General features: G+C 46.9%; 1 pseudogene; it reads right to left on the minus strand.

The window, feature by feature from the left end:
- LOC115123436 (disco-interacting protein 2 homolog B-A-like) overlaps positions 1–16,893 on the minus strand; it is a 151,194-nt pseudogene that overhangs the window by 57,544 nt on the left and 76,757 nt on the right.

The following is a 16,893-nucleotide window of genomic DNA, read 5'->3' on the forward strand; positions in this document are numbered from 1 at the left end:
ACGTCTACCTACCCACATGACCACGTGACGCCTACCTACCCACACAGACCACGGACGTCTACCTACCCACATGACCACGTGACGCCTACCTACCCACATGACGTCTACGGACATGACGTCTACCTACCCACATGACCACGGGACGCCTACCTACCCACATGACCACGGGACGCTCACTACCCACATGACCACGTGACGCCTACCTACCCACATGACCACGTGACCTACCCAATAGCCTACCTACCCACATGACCACGGACCACGACCTACCTACCCACATGACCACGTGACGCTTCACTCACCACATGACCACCCACATGACCACGTCTACCTACCCACACATGACCACGTGACGCCTACCTACCCACATGACCACGTGACGCCCTTACCTACCCACATGACCACGTGACGTCTACCTACCCACCACGACCACGTGACGCCTACCTACCCACACGACCACGTGACGTCTTACCTACCCACATGACCACGTGACGCCCACCTACCGCACATGACCACGTGACGCCTACCTACCCACATGACCACGTGACGCCTACCTACCCACATGACCACGTGACGCCTACCTACCCACATGACCACGTGACGCCCTACCTACCCACATGACGCACGACCATCGACGCCATCCTACCCACATGACCACGTGACGTCTACTCACCCACATGACCACGGACGCCTACCCACATGACCACGCGGACGCCTACCTACCCACATGACCACGGACGCCTACCTACCCACATGACCACGATCGCTTACCTACCCACATGACCACGGACGCCTACCTACCCACATGACCACGGACGCCTACCTACCCACATGACCACGGACGCCTACTACCCACATGACCAACACATGACCACGGACGCCTACCTTACCCACATGACCACGGACGCCTACCAGTACCCACATGACCACGTGGCCTACCTACCCATGACCCACGCCTACCACGTGACGACGCCACCTACCCACATGACCACGGACGCTCTACCTACCCACATGACCACGATGACGTCATCTGACCTACCCACATGACCACGTGACGTCTACCTACCCACATGACGACCTACCTACCCACATGACCACGGACGTCTACACCTACCCACAATATAATGGACATCTAGCAGCAATACCATGTTTTACCTACCCACATGACCGACCTTTGAACTGCATGATCTCTCCCAATATAATGGACATCTGGAAAGTCTTGGGCAGTCCTTTAAGACAGATCTCACTGGTCAGGCGAGGCCCACCCCACAGTTGCCCAATAGGAAGCCAATCTGAAGACTGCCTGCGTCCTGAAACACAAATAAGCATTTGAAAAGGACAAAGGAAATCTAGATCATGACTTAATAAATGCCACTGTATTTTGCTGTGTAATATCAAGGGATGTTATTATAGTTCATTAAATAGAATTTGAACCCAGATATGACTGAGTGGGTATTGAAGTCCAAACCTGTCGAGACAGTGGCACCTCTATGGGTACAGGGATGACCTCTGCTAGGAGACAGCCATAGAAGGCCACCCAGAACATCGCAGGGTCTGTGTTAGGGTACACCAATGCCACCTAGGGGATAGACAGTACAGTTTCAGACACAGTACAGCATCGCACAATGGCAGGTTGGCATTTACTGGGATGACTCATGCACTGGAGGGAGCTCTGCAGAGTGGTCACAAGCTGGCACAGCCACAAAGCCATAAAATCTGATTTTAACCCTACCCTTAACCCCAACCACACTGCTAACCCTAATGCCTAACCTTAAATTAAGAACAAAAAAACAAATATTTGTTTTCATGAAATTTTACGATTTTGCCAATTTTGACTTTGCATCTGGTCCATCTAGCGTAAATCGCTCAGTTCTGCCTCCAGGGCAAGATTCATGACAATACACGTCAACCTGCATCACAATGGGGAATATCTTATATTGTTTATTGTGTTGTCTGTGCATTGCATGGAGAAGACACAGATCATGTTTTTAAATAAACATCAATCACTCAATGTGGTAAAGCGTGAAGGAGAGAAGAGTGGAGGAAGTAATCTGTGTCTGTGTCATCCTGTCTGTGTGGCTGTGTGTTGGTAAAGCGTGAAGGAGAGAAGAGTGGAGGAAGTAATCTGTGTCTGTGTCATCCTGTCTGTGTGGCTGTGTGTTGGTAAAGCGTGAAGGAGAGAAGAGTGGAGGAAGTAATCTGTGTCTGTGTCATCCTGTCTGTGTGGCTGTGTGTTGGTAAAGCGTGAAGGAGAGAAGAGTGGAGGAAGTAATCTGTGTCTGTGTCATCCTGTCTGTGTGGCTGTGTGTTGGTAAAGCGTGAAGGAGAGAAGAGTGGAGGAAGTAATCTGTGTCTGTGTCATCCTGTCTGTGTGGCTGTGTGTTGGTAAAGCATGAAGGAGAGAAGAGTGGAGGAAGTTATCTGTGTCTGTGTCATCCTGTCTGTGTGGCTGTGTGTTGGTAAAGCGTGAAGGAGAGAAGAGTGGAGGAAGTAATCTGTGTCTGTGTCATCCTGTCTGTGTGGCTGTGTGTTGGTAAAGCGTGAAGGAGAGAAGAGTGGAGGAAGTCTGTGTCATCCTGTCTGTGTGGCTGTGTGCTGGTAAAGCGTGAAGGAGAGAAGAGTGGAGGAAGTAATCTGTGTCTGTGTCATCCTGTCTGTGTGGCTGTGTGTTGGTAAAGCGTGAAGGAGAGAAGAGTGGAGGAAGTTATCTGTGTCTGTGTCATCCTGTCTGTGTGGCTGTGTGCTGGTAAAGCGTGAAGGAGAGAAGAGTGGAGGAAGTCTGTGTCATCCTGTCTGTGTGGCTGTGTGCTGGTAAAGCGTGAAGGAGAGAAGAGTGGAGGAAGTTATCTGTGTCTGTGTGATCCTGTCTGTGTGGCTGTGTGCTGGTAAAGCGTGAAGGAGAGAAGAGTGGAGGAAGTCTGTGTCTGTGTCATCCTGTCTGTGTGGCTGTGTGCTGGTAAAGCGTGAAGGAGAGAAGAGTGGAGGAAGTTATCTGTGTCTGTATCATCCTGTCTGTGTGGCTGTGTGTTGGTAAAGCGTGAAGGAGAGAAGAGTGGAGGAAGTCTGTGTCTGTGTCATCCTGTCTGAATGGCTGTGTGCTGGTAAAGCGTGAAGGAGAGAAGAGTGGAGGAAGTCTGTGTCTGTGTCATCCTGTCTGAATGGCTGTGTGCTGGTAAAGCGTGAAGGAGAGAAGAGTGGAGGAAGTCTGTGTCATCCTGTCTGAATGGCTGTGTGTTGGTAAAGCGTGAAGGAGAGAAGAGTGGAGGAAGTCTGTGTCTGTGTCATCCTGTCTGAATGGCTGTGTGTTGGTAAAGCGTGAAGGAGAGAAGAGTGGAGGAAGTTATCTAGTCTGTGTGGCTGTGTGTTTTCACCATGTACCCTATCTCCAGGTCTCAGGACAGGTTCGTTCTTCGTGCCCAGTTTGTTTAACAGAGTGTAGGCCAGCTTCAGACTGCGGCTCCACAGTTTACCTGAGACAGAGAGAGAAAGCGAGAGAGAGAAGAGCAATTTCTCAGAGGAGAATATATGACCTCAGCTCTCCATAGATTGACTGAGAGGAGGGTGATCTTCTGAACTACAAAACATTAGTTATAAACTAAAGAAGTCCAATCTGAGACTGTGGGTTAGCCTGAAATGTCTCCTATTCCGTCATATAGGAGCCGCGTGCCATGTCAGACGGTGAGACCTACCGTACGTCAGCGTGTAGAGGGGTTTCCCGGTAACGTCCAGGGTGGTGAGAGCGGGGCTCTTGGCCTGTGAAGCCCCCCAACGTGCCAGGGCAGCCTGCAGGGCCGGGGGCCAGTTACTGACTACCCCCAGGGGCTCCCCCTTCACTGGGATGATCTGACGGCCCTCTGGCCTGGGGGTGTTGGGGTCCGGCTGGGGCACTACGGGAGAGGGAGAGTAGGAGAAGATCACAGGGACGGATGGATAGATGAGGAAAGAGGGATGGAAGGAGGAAAGAATAAGGCATGGGAGAAGAAAATGGGAAGAAAAGGAAAGAGTATAAAAAAAACAAGAGTAAAGTTGAGTTTTCTACTGGTTTAATGAAGACTAATAAAAGAGACAGATATCTACTTTCCACTACTACATCATTTTCAGGAATATACTTTAAATATAAATATCAAAAGTACATGGAATTACTCAAATGTACTTAAGTAACATAAGTGAAAGTATAAATAATTTCAACTTCCTTATATTAAGTAAACCAGAAGGCTCAATTTGATTTATTTTTATTGACGGATAGCCAGGGGCAAACTCCAACACTCAGACACCATTTACAAACAAAGTGTTTGTGTTTAGTGAGTCCACCAGATCAGAGGCAGTAGGGACAACCAGGGATGTTCTTTTGATAAGTGTGTGAATTGGACCATTTTCCTGTCAAAATGTAACGAGTACTTTGGGTGTCAGGGAAAATGTATGGAGTAAAAAGTACATTATTTTCTATAGGAATGAACTGAAGTAAAAATAAAAGTTGCCAAAAATATAAATAGTAAAGTACAGATACCACAAAAAAACTACTTAAGTAGTACTTCCTCTGGGAATGTTGGAATATTTTCTGAAGTACTGGAGTGGGTCCTTTGCATCTTACCCTCTACGATCTCCTCTGAGTCGTCCAGGAAGAAGTCACTGAGCGGAGGTCTCTTGGGCCGTTTCAGAGTGTTGAGTAGCTGCTGGATCTTAGTGGAAACACGGCTGTTTACTGGTACACCTGGACACGGAGGTAGAGGCAGGACAGAGGTAGAGGCAGGACAGAGGTAGAGGCAGGAGGAAGGGAATTACACACATGATCATAGACAAGTGAGCATAGACACACACACTCAGTCACGATCATACAGAGACAGAAACAACACAAGCATGCGCATAACTGCACACACACACACACACACACACACACAGAGTAAAGGGTCAACATGGCCTGTGCTTTGAAAGCAGCACAGGTAGATATAGTAGAACTAAACTTGGGGTCAAAAACAGAAGGGTATTTCTCTCTGTGAAGAGTAGACAAACAGACAGGACAGACGACTCCATCACCCCTCCCCAGACCCCTCCCCCTCACAGTTGGATTCATATGACCTTTTCTGTTTCCTTTTGTAATGAAAGACATGACACGTACGACAGAAAAACAGATCACCCCAAAAAAGAACAAAATATAGAATGTTAGCAGCATTCTCAACACAACTGGAATGAGGATGAGATTAATTTAATGTTGTTTAGTCAATGTACCATTATCTCTGAGAAAAAAACAGATTACATTCATTTTAAAAAATTCTGCAGTGTGTTGTACCAGCTTGATGCTGTTCTGCAGTGTGTTGTACCAGCGTGATGCTGTTCTGCAGTGTGTTGTACCAGCGTGATGCTGTTCTGCAGTGTGTTGTACCAGCGTGATGCTGTTCTGCAGTGTGTTGTACCAGCTTGATGCTGTTCTGCAGTGTGTTGTACCAGCTTGATGCTGTTCTGCAGTGTGTTGTACCAGCGTGATGCTGTTCTGCAGTGTGTTGTACCAGCGTGATGCTGTTCTGCAGTGTGTTGTACCAGCTTGATGCTGTTCTGCAGTGTGTTGTACCAGCGTGATGCTGTTCTGCAGTGTGTTGTACCAGCTTGATGCTGTTCTGCAGTGTGTTGTACCAGCGTGATGCTGTTCTGCAGTGTGTTGTACCAGCGTGATGCTGTTCTGCAGTGTGTTGTACCAGCTTGATGCTGTTCTGCAGTGTGTTGTACCAGCTTGATGCTATTCTGCAGTGTGTTGTACCAGCTTGATGCTGTTCTGCAGTGTGTTGTACCAGCTTGATGCTGTTCTGCGGTGTGTTGTACCAGCGTGATGCTGTTCTGCAGTGTGTTGTACCAGCGTGATGCTGTTCTGCAGTGTGTTGTACCAGCGTGATGCTGTTCTGCGGTGTTGTACCAGCGTGATGCTGTTCTGCAGTGTGTTGTACCAGCGTGATGCTGTTCTGCGGTGTGTTGTACCAGCGTGATGCTGTTCTGCGGTGTGTTGTACCAGCGCGATGCTGTTCTGCGGTGTGTTGTACCAGCGCGATGCTGTTCTGCGGTGTGTTGTACCAGCGCGATGCTGTTCTGCTGTGTGTTGTACCAGCGCGATGCTGTTCTGCGGTGTGTTGTACCAGCGCGATGCTGTTCTGCGGTGTGTTGTACCAGCGCGATGCTGTTCTGCTGTGTGTTGTACCAGCGTGATGCTGTTCTGCAGTGTGTTGTACCAGCGTGATGCTGTTCTGCAGTGTGTTGTACCAGCGTGATGCTGTTCTGCAGTGTGTTGTACCAGCGTGATGCTGTTCTGCAGTGTGTTGTACCAGCGTGATGCTGTTCTGCAGTGTGTTGTACCAGCGTGATGCTGTTCTGCAGTGTGTTGTACCAGCGTGATGCTGTTCTGCGGTGTTGTACCAGCGTGATGCTGTTCTGCAGTGTGTTGTACCAGCGTGATGCTGTTCTGCGGTGTTGTACCAGCTTGATGCTGTTCTGCAGTGTGTTCTACCAGCGCGTCGCTGTTCTGTGGTGTGTTATACAGTGTGTGTGTGTGTGTGTGTGCGCATACCGTCAGCGGTGGTATCCAGCATGCTGGTGCGGCTCTGTCCTCGGGGCATCCCCCTGGGCATAGCATTGGGGGGCAGGTCCACCCTTGAACGCCTCTCAGGGGTTGAGGATGTCACGTCTGGGGGGACACTGTTCTCTGGAGGAAAGAGGTGGAGAGGGGAGTTAGACACTCAGATGGTTGACTTTAGCTCTATTCTATAGGACACCTAAACCAGGGTAGTCGGTCATCCAAACCTGTGTATTTGCAGGATGTTAGACTTACAAATGGGTTTCTGTGTGGGTTAACCTATGCATGCTTGGCTGTGTTTGTCTTACCTACACGTGTGTGCGTTTGTAGGGTGTGTGTCTTACCCATGCACGTGCGGGTTGTGTGTGTGTGTGTTTGCAGAGTGTGTGTGTGACGCACCTATGCGTGTGCTCGCCAGTATGTCGGCCAGCGCGGAAGTGGGGGTCTTATTCTCTCCGTGGGACAGGGTGGAGGAGGTGGAGGAGGAGGTGGAGGAGGAACTCTGCACTGAACGGTTGATCCAGTAGTCTGGGCTCTGGAGGCTCTGGGCCAGCACTGCACTCAGAGCTGCCTGGCGACGCAGGGAACCCTCGTCCTCAGACGCTGACGATGTGTCTGACAGGGAGACAGAACCACATTTGTGATGTGTGGTGAGATTAGTTGCGCAAAATAGCTGCCATGGCACCCCCCAGGTGTTTAGTTTAGTTTATTCATTCGACCATTTTAAAAAACAAGCACACATAAAACTTAAAAGCCATACATGCACATGAATAAAATCATCAAGGATAACACACAAAGTCTGGGACTTATTTCCATTGTGGTCCTTTTGAGACAAGATGACTAGACAAGATCCAACACAGCATGGCAGTGAAATAATAAAACAAAAACATAGAAGAAGATCTATCTCATCAAAAACAGAGAAGAACATCTATCTCATCAAAAACAGAGAAGAAGAACATTATCTCATCAAAAACATAGAAGAAGATCTATCTCATCAAAAACAGAGAATAAGAACATCTATCATCAAAAACATAGAATAAGAACATCTATCATCAAAAACATAGAAGAAGATCTATCTCATCAAAAACAGAGAAGAACATCTATCATCAAAAACATAGAATAAGATCTATCTCATCAAAAACAGAGAAGAACATCTATCATCAAAAACATAGAATAAGAACATCTATCATCAAAAACATAGAATAAGAACATCTATCATCAAAAACATAGAAGAACATCTATCATCAAAAACATAGAAGAACATCTATCTCATCAAAAACAGAGAAGAAGAACATCTCATCATTCCAGTTACATCATAGGGGTTATTCACATGGGCACAGAAGACATCAAATATATTTGTACTTTATGTTTAAAGCTGTCCAGAGAGGACATTGTTTTATAGACAGAGGCAACTCATTCCATTCTGAGGCTCCAGTATACTAGACAGTACCTTTCCCAGCATTACTCCTGAACCTGGATAAGCACACATCAGCAACACCTGATCTGGTGCTGTGATTGTGTGCATCACTAACACGAGGAAAATAATCACTTAGATATCTGGGCGCAGGACCATAAATACTCCTGTAAACCAAACCTAGTCTAATCTGGGACACCTTCAATACCGCCCTGATCCGCTTATTCTGGGCCATCTGGAGCTTCCCCTTCATAAGTTTAAATAAGCCCCCAAACCAGGAAGTACTAGCATAGTCAAAATGGCATTGAATGAGGGCAGACTCATGGAGTCCTTATCAAGCAGCTTGGACTTTCAAGCCAAAAACTTAGCCCTGTCATTAACCTTCCCTAGCACCTTATTGGCCATGCTCACACCTCCCAAGCATCCATCAAGGATACCTCCCAAGTAGCTAACAGAGGTTTTAGTAGTCAGCACCTCACCCCCTAACTACACTCTGATTTCAGACGACCTACACAATTTAGGTCTGGATCCCAAAATAATTGCAGAGATAGCTTATTATCTCCAAGCCATTTGCTAATGTTAGTCAACTCTGTGCTAAGTATGCTCTCCAACATAGTTTTACATTTGTGAGACACCAGAAGTGTAGAGTCATCCGCATAAAGAAAAAAAAGACAGCAAGAACAAGCATCTTACATATCATTAATATACAAAAAAAACAGCAGAGGCCCAAGCACGCTCCCGTGCGGAACGCCACAACTCATTGGTTTAGTTATCGACCACCACAGAGTACTACTCAAACATATGTCTAGGGATCGACCCCCACAGAGTACTACTCAAACATATACCTAGTTATCGACCACCACAGAGTACTACTCAAACATATGTCTAGGGATCGACCCCCACAGAGTACTACTCAAACATATACCTAGTTATCGACCCCCAGAGTACTACTCAAACATATACCTAGTTATCGACCACCAGAGTACTACTCAAACATATGCCAAGGGATCGACCACCACAGAGTACTACTCAAACATATGCCAAGGGATCGACCACCACAGAGTACTACTCAAACATATACCTAGTTATCGACCACCAGAGTACTACTCAAACATATACCTAGTTATCGACCAGCACAGAGTACTACTCAAACATATGCCTAGTTATCGACCACCACAGAGTACTACTCAAACATATGCCTAGGGATCGACCACCACAGAGTACTACTCAAACATATACCTAGTTATCGACCACCACAGAGTACTACTCAAACATATGCCAAGGGATCGACCACCACAGAGTACTACTCAAACATATACCTAGTTATCGACCCCCACAGAGTACTACTCAAACATATACCTAGTTATCGACCCCCACAGAGTACTACTCAAACATATAACTAGTTATCAACCACCACAGAGTACTACTCAAACATATACCTAGGGATCGACCACCACAGAGTAGTACTCAAACATATGCCTAGTTATCGACCACCACAGAGTACTACTCAAACATATACCTAGGGATCGACCACCACAGAGTACTACTCAAACATATACCTAGTTATCGACCACCACAGAGTACTACTCAAACATATACCTAGTTATCGACCCCCAGAGTACTACTCAAACATATACCTAGTTATCGACCACCAGAGTACTACTCAAACATATGCCAAGGGATCGACCACCACAGAGTACTACTCAAACATATACCTAGTTATCGACCACCAGAGTACTACTCAAACATATACCTAGTTATCGACCAGCACAGAGTACTACTCAAACATATGCCTAGTTATCGACCACCACAGAGTACTACTCAAACATATGCCTAGGGATCGACCACCACAGAGTAGTACTCAAACATATGCCTAGTTATCGACCACCACAGAGTACTACTCAAACATATACCTAGGGATAGACCACCACAGAGTACTACTCAAACATATACCTAGGGATCGACCACCACAGAGTACTACTCAAACATATACCTAGGGATCGACCACCACAGAGTACTACTCAAACATATACCTAGTTATCGACCACCACAGAGTACTACTCAAACATATACCTAGTTATCGACCCCCACAGAGTACTACTCAAACATATAACTAGTTGTCAACCACCACAGAGTACTACTCAAACATATACCTAGGGATCGACCACCACAGAGTAGTACTCAAACATATGCCTAGTTATCGACCACCACAGAGTACTACTCAAACATATACCTAGGGATCGACCACCACAGAGTAGTACTCAAACATATGCCTAGTTATCGACCACCACAGAGTACTACTCAAACATATACCTAGGGATCGACCACCACAGAGTACTACTCAAACATATACCTAGGGATCGACCACCACAGAGTACTACTCAAACATATGCCTAGGTATCGACCACCACAGAGTACTACTCAAACATATACCTAGTTATCGACCCCCGCAGAGTACTACTCAAACATATACCTAGGGATCGACCACCACAGAGTACTACTCAAACATATACCTAGGGATCGACCACCACAGAGTACTACTCAAACATATACCTAGTTATCGACCACCACAGAGTACTACTCAAACATATACCTAGTTATCGACCCCCACAGAGTACTACTCAAACATATACCTAGTTATCGACCCCCACAGAGTACTACTCAAACATATACCTAGTTATCGACCAGCACAGAGTACTACTCAAACATATGCCTAGGGATCGACCACCACAGAGTACTACTCAAACATATACCTAGTTATCGACCACCACAGAGTACTACTCAAATATATGCCTAGGGATCGACCCCCACAGAGTACTACTCAAACATATACCTAGTTATCGACCACCACAGAGTACTACTCAAATATATGCCTAGGGATCGACCCCCACAGAGTACTACTCAAACATATACCTAGTTATCGACCACCACAGAGTACTACTTAAACATATACCTAGTTATCGACCCCCACAGAGTACTACTCAAACATATACCTAGTTATCGACCAGCACAGAGTACTACTCAAACATATGCCTAGGGATCGACCACCACAGAGTACTACTCAAACATATACCTAGTTATCGACCACCACAGAGTACTACTCAAATATATGCCTAGGGATCGACCCCCACAGAGTACTACTCAAACATATACCTAGTTATCGACCCCCACAGAGTACTACTCAAACATATACCTAGTTATCGACCAGCACAGAGTACTACTCAAACATATGCCTAGGGATCGACCACCACAGAGTACTACTCAAACATATACCTAGTTATCGACCACCACAGAGTACTACTCAAATATATGCCTAGGGATCGACCCCCACAGAGTACTACTCAAACATATACCTAGTTATCGACCACCACAGAGTACTACTTAAACATATACCTAGTTATCGACCACCACAGAGTACTACTCAAACATATGCCTAGGGTTGAACAACTCCGGTAACTTTCCCAAAACGACATGGTTTCCCCTAAACTCCTGGTTGGAGGATTCCCAGATGTCCTGCTCATTACCTTGAAATTCAAGGAATCTTCCATACCAGGATATCTGGAACATTTTGGGAAAGTTTGTGGAATTTTGAAATCCTACATAGAACATAGTTTCAACTCTATGATATAGTGACCTGGAGGGGTGCAGTCTTCTGCGGGTGACTGGACGAAGGCTGAGCGGCGCTTGGTGGGCATGGGCAGTGCCATCTTCTCCTCCTTGTGTTTGGCCAACGCTGCCTGTACTGCCTCCGTGTGGATATCTGACAGAGAGAGAGAGACAAAATGAGAACAGGAACAAGAGATTAGAAAGAGAGGACAGACAGACAGAAAAACAAGGATGAAGGAATGGAACAACAGGACAGTCACTGCACCAACTATTATCCACTAGACTCCTTGGTCACAATTAGAACCAAGCACAATCTCTAAGCCAGGCACCAGCCCCCACACACTCCTGCTGTGATGCCATGCATGATGGTAGAGATCTGTCTGCGTGTGTGTGCCCAGCGGGCATGTGTGTGTCCAGTGTGTTCCGTGTGTGTGTGTGTGTGTGTGTGTGTTCAGTCTGTTCACTGTGCGTGTGTCCAGTGTGTGTGTGTGTGTGTGTTCAGTGTTATCAGCCTCTGTGTGTCCTGTGTGTGTTCAGTGTGCATGTGTGTGAGCGTGTGTGTGTTCAGTGTGAGTGTGTGTGTGTTCAGCATGTGTGTATTCAGCATGTGTGTTCAGCGTGTTTGTGTGTGTTCAGTGTGTGTGTGTGTGTGTTCAGTCTGTTCAGTGTGCGTGTTCAGTGTTATCAGCATCTGTGTGTCCTGTGTGTGTTCAGTGTGAGTGTGTGTGTTCAGCGTGTGTGTGTTCAGCATGTGTATGTGTGTGTGTGTTCAGCATGTGTATGTGTGTGTGTGTTAGGCGTGTGTGTTCAGTGTGTGTATTCCTTATTCAGTCTCCTTGGCGTGTAAACATCCTTGTTGTTGTTGGATGTCATTTCCTCTGTACACTATGGATCGTTTCCTGCTTAATGAATGGCCAGTTTTCTGAATCAGAATATGTTTCAAGTTATGTCATGTGCACAAGTACAGTAAAATGCCTTTCTTGCTCTAAACCCAACAAGACAGTAATCAATATCCATGTAGATCTAAAAATAACATGAAGTAGAACAAAAACACATAGAAATAAAACATAAGAAGAACAGAATAAGTAAGTAAACAGGGTCAGTTCCAGAACCTTTTTTACAATGTGCAGGGATACTGGAGTGATGGAGGTAGATACAGTGAGCTCCAAAAGGATTGTATGAATGTACATTGTGTGTATGTCTCTGTGTACCTGATCTGTAACGGTCGTCCCTGGTCCCACCACTGCGGTTTCTGCGCCCCCCAGAGGAAGACGAGGGGCCAGGGGCCTCAGGACTGGCAGGGCTACAGTCACAGCTGGGTTCACCACTGGATGGGCCAGAGGACACCTGCTGCTGGATGTCTGGGAGAGCCAGTACCACACCTGGACAGAGAGAGAGGATGGTCAGCACCTGGCTCTAACACACACACACACACACACACACACAGGAGATGAAAGCTCCGAGGCGCAGACAGAACAAGCAGGAGGTGACCTTTCAGGTTCAAAGCATTCAAATGCCAGCTCTGAGGTCCAGAGCACATCGCCAACGTTCCACATCGCCAACGTTCCATACGGAAGCAACATCAGATGGTGCCACACCTTGAGAAACTTGGGATTTTCCTGGAGTCATTTTCCAGGTAGTTAAGCAACCGTTTGATATGTAATGCACTAGAGCAGGGTTCCCCAGTAGACAGGAGTTTATTTGGCCACACCACAAATTGACACACAGTGGACATGGACATCCTCTAGTGGTAGTCTGTTGGCTGACTCAGGGCTTTCCATGGACATCCTCCAGTGGTAGTCTGTTGGCTGACTCGGGGCTTTCCATGGACATCCTCCAGTGGTAGTCTGTTGGCTGACTCGGGGCTTTCCATGGACATCCTCCAGTGGTAGACAGTTGGCTGACTCAGGGCTTTCCATGTCCATCCTCCAGTGGTAGTCTGTTGGCTGACTCTGGGCTTTCCATGGACATCCTCCAGTGGTAGTCTGTTGGCTGACTCAGGGCTTTCCATGGACATCCTCCAGTGGTAGACTGTTGGCTGACTCAGGGCTTTCCATGGACATCCTCCAGTGGTAGTCTGTTGGCTGACTCGGGGCTTTCCATGTCCATCCTCCAGTGGTAGTCTGTTGGCTGACTCAGGGCTTTCCATGGACATCCTCCAGTGGTAGACTGTTGGCTGACTCAGGGCTTTCCATGGACATCCTCCAGTGGTAGTCTGTTGGCTGACTCAGGGCTTTCCATGGACATCCTCCAGTGGTAGTCTGTTGGCTGACTCAGGGCTTTCCATGGACATCCTCCAGTGGTAGTCTGTTGGCTGACTCAGGGCTTTCCATGGACATCCTCCAGTGGTAGTCTGTTGGCTGACTCAGGGCTTTCCATGTCCAGCCTCCAGTGGTAGTCTGTTGGCTGACTCAGGGCTTTCCTTGGGAAATATAAAAAGTTAGAGTAATGATGACGCTGTTACTTCATCCACCACCAGAGTGCAGCAGAGAGCCATGAACGCTCCCATCGCCACTGGAACAGACAGAGGTCGGTCGAAAAGATTTCGGAAAACAATCACGTCCACTGTCACCTTAATGGATGGGGGGGTTCAGTACAGGAAGAGAGGGAGGGGGAAGGAGGAGAGGGTGAGGAAAGGAGGAGAGGGAGGGGGTACAGTTAGGCCTACACACTATTTGTGGAACAGTTTTGGTTTCTGTGTGCATTCTGTGTGCATTCTTTTAAGTCTTTATTGAAGACTCATATCTTCAGTGGGTCATATGATTGAGTGTAGTCTGGCCCAGGAGTGTGAAGGTGAATGGAAAGGCACTGGAGCAACGAACCCCCCTTGCTGTCTCTGCCTGGCAGGTTCCCCTCTCTCCACTGGGATTCTCTGCCTCAAACCCTATCACAGGGGCTGAGTCACTGGCTTACTGGTGCTCTTCCATGCCGTCCCTAGGAGGGGTGCGTCACTTGAGTGTGTTGAGTCACTGACGTGATCTTCCTGTCTGGGTTGGTGCCCCCCCTTGGGTTGTGCCGTGGAGGAGAGCTTTGTGGGATATACTCTGCCTAGTCTCAGGATGGTAAGTTGATGGTTGAAGATATCCCCCAGTGGTGTGGGGGCTGTGCTTTGGCAAAGTGGGTGGGGTTTTTATCCTGCCTGTTTGGCAATGTCCGGGGGCATCGTCGGATGGGGCCACAGTGTCTCCTGACCCCTCCTGTCTCAGCCTCCAGTATTTATGCTGCAGTAATTTATGTGTCGGGGGGCTAGGGTCAGTCTGTTATATCTGGAGTATTTCTCCTGTCTTATCCGGTGTCCTGTGTGAATTTAAGTATGCTCTCTAATTCTCTCGGAGGACCTGAGCCCTAGGACCATGCCTCAGGACTACCAGGCCCGATGACTCCTTGCTGTCCCCAGTCCACATGGCCGTGCTGCTGCTCCAGTTTCAACTGTTCTGCCTGCGGCTATGGAACCCTGACCTGTTCACCGGATGTGCTACCTGTCCCAGACCTGCTGTTTTCAACTCTCTAGAGACAGCAGGTGCGGTAGAGATACTCTGAATGATCGGCTATGAAAAGCCAACTGACATTTACTCCTGAGGTGCTGACCTGTTGCACCCTCGACAACCACTGTGATTATTATTATTTGACCCTGCTGGTCATCTATGAACATTTGAACATCTTGGCCATGTTCTGTTTTAATCTCCACCCGGCACAGCTAGAAGAGGACTGGCCACCCCTCATAGCCTGGTTCCTCAATAGGTTTCTTCCTAGGTTCTGGCCTTTCTAGGGAGTTTTTCCTAGCCACTGTGCTTCTACACCTGCATTGCTTGCTGTTTGGGGTTTTAGGCTGGGTTTCTGTACAGCACTTTGAGATATCAGCTGACATAAGAGCTTTATAAATAAATTGGATTTGACTTGTTGGTGCAAAACTGACATAGTTGATGAGCTTGGTCATTGCCGTCAGTTCAGTTGAAAAGGCATATGTTGGAGTCTGGGGTTAGGCTGAAAACTCTATGCTTCTATGTCACCTGCCCCAGTAAGGAGACACATGGATTACAAATGTCAAGAGGAGTCAGAGTAGAAGGAAGGGAGAAGAGGAGAAGGAAGAGAGAAGAGGAGAAGGAATAGGAGAAGGAAGAGAGAAGAGGAGAAGGAATAAGAGAAGGAAAAGGGAACATGAGAAGTAGAGAGAAGAAGGAAGAGGAAAGAGGAGAAGTAGAGAGAAGAGGAGAAGTAGAGAGAAGAGGAGAAGTAGAGAGAAGAGGAGAAGTAGAGAGAAGAAGGAAGAGGAGAAGTAGAGAGAAGAGTAGAAGAAGTTTAGAGAAGAGTAGAAGTCGAGAGAAGAAGTAGAGAGAAAAAGGAAGAGGAGAAAGAAAGAAGAAGTCGAGAGAAGAAGAAGAAGTAGAGAAGAAGAGGAGAAGAAGTCGAGAGAAGAGGAGAAGTCGAGAGAAGAAGTAGAGAGAGAGAGAGAAGAGGAGAAGTCGAGAGAAGAAGTAGAGAGAAGGAGAAGTAGAGAGAAGAGGAGAAGTCGAGAGAAGAAGTAGAGAGAAGAAGTAGAGAGAAGAGGAGAAGTCGAGAAGAAGTAGAGAGAAAAAGGAAGAGGAGAAAGAAGAGGAGAAGTAGAGAGAAGAAGGAAGAGGAGAGAAGTGAAAGATGAGAAGGGGAAGGAATAAGACGGAAAGTATAAGAGATGGATAAACTACAAACTGGTGATCTGAGGGAGGAAGAGGAATATGAAAGGAGAAAGAAGAGGAGGAAGAAATGTGTCTTACTGGTGATCTGAGGGAGGAAGGGGCCCAGCAGCTTGGCTCGTTTCTTCTCATAGCCCTTCTGTGTGATGTCACCTAGCAGAGAAGAAGAGAAGACGATACACGCACATTAGTCAGTCACCACATTAACACTACTATCAATCAACAAGACATACAGTCACCACATTAACACTACTATCAATCAACAAGACATACAGTCACCACATTAACACTACTATCAATCAACAAGACATACAGTCACCAGTCAGTCACCACATTAACACTACTATCAATCAACAAGACATACAGTCACCACATTAACACTACTATCAATCAACAAGACAGTCACCACATTAACACTACTATCAATCAACAAGACATACAGTCACCACATTAACACTACTATCAATCAACAAGACAGTCACCACATTAACACTACTATCAATCAACAAGACAGTCACCACATTAACACTACCAACAAGACATACAGTCACCACATTAACACTACTATCAATCAACAAGACACACAGTCACCACATTAACACTACTATCAATCAACAAGAAATACAGTCACCACATTAACACTA

The sequence above is a fragment of the Oncorhynchus nerka genome, linkage group LG7 (genome assembly GCF_034236695.1).
Source record: "Oncorhynchus nerka isolate Pitt River linkage group LG7, Oner_Uvic_2.0, whole genome shotgun sequence".
NCBI classification, from domain to species: domain Eukaryota; kingdom Metazoa; phylum Chordata; class Actinopteri; order Salmoniformes; family Salmonidae; genus Oncorhynchus; species Oncorhynchus nerka.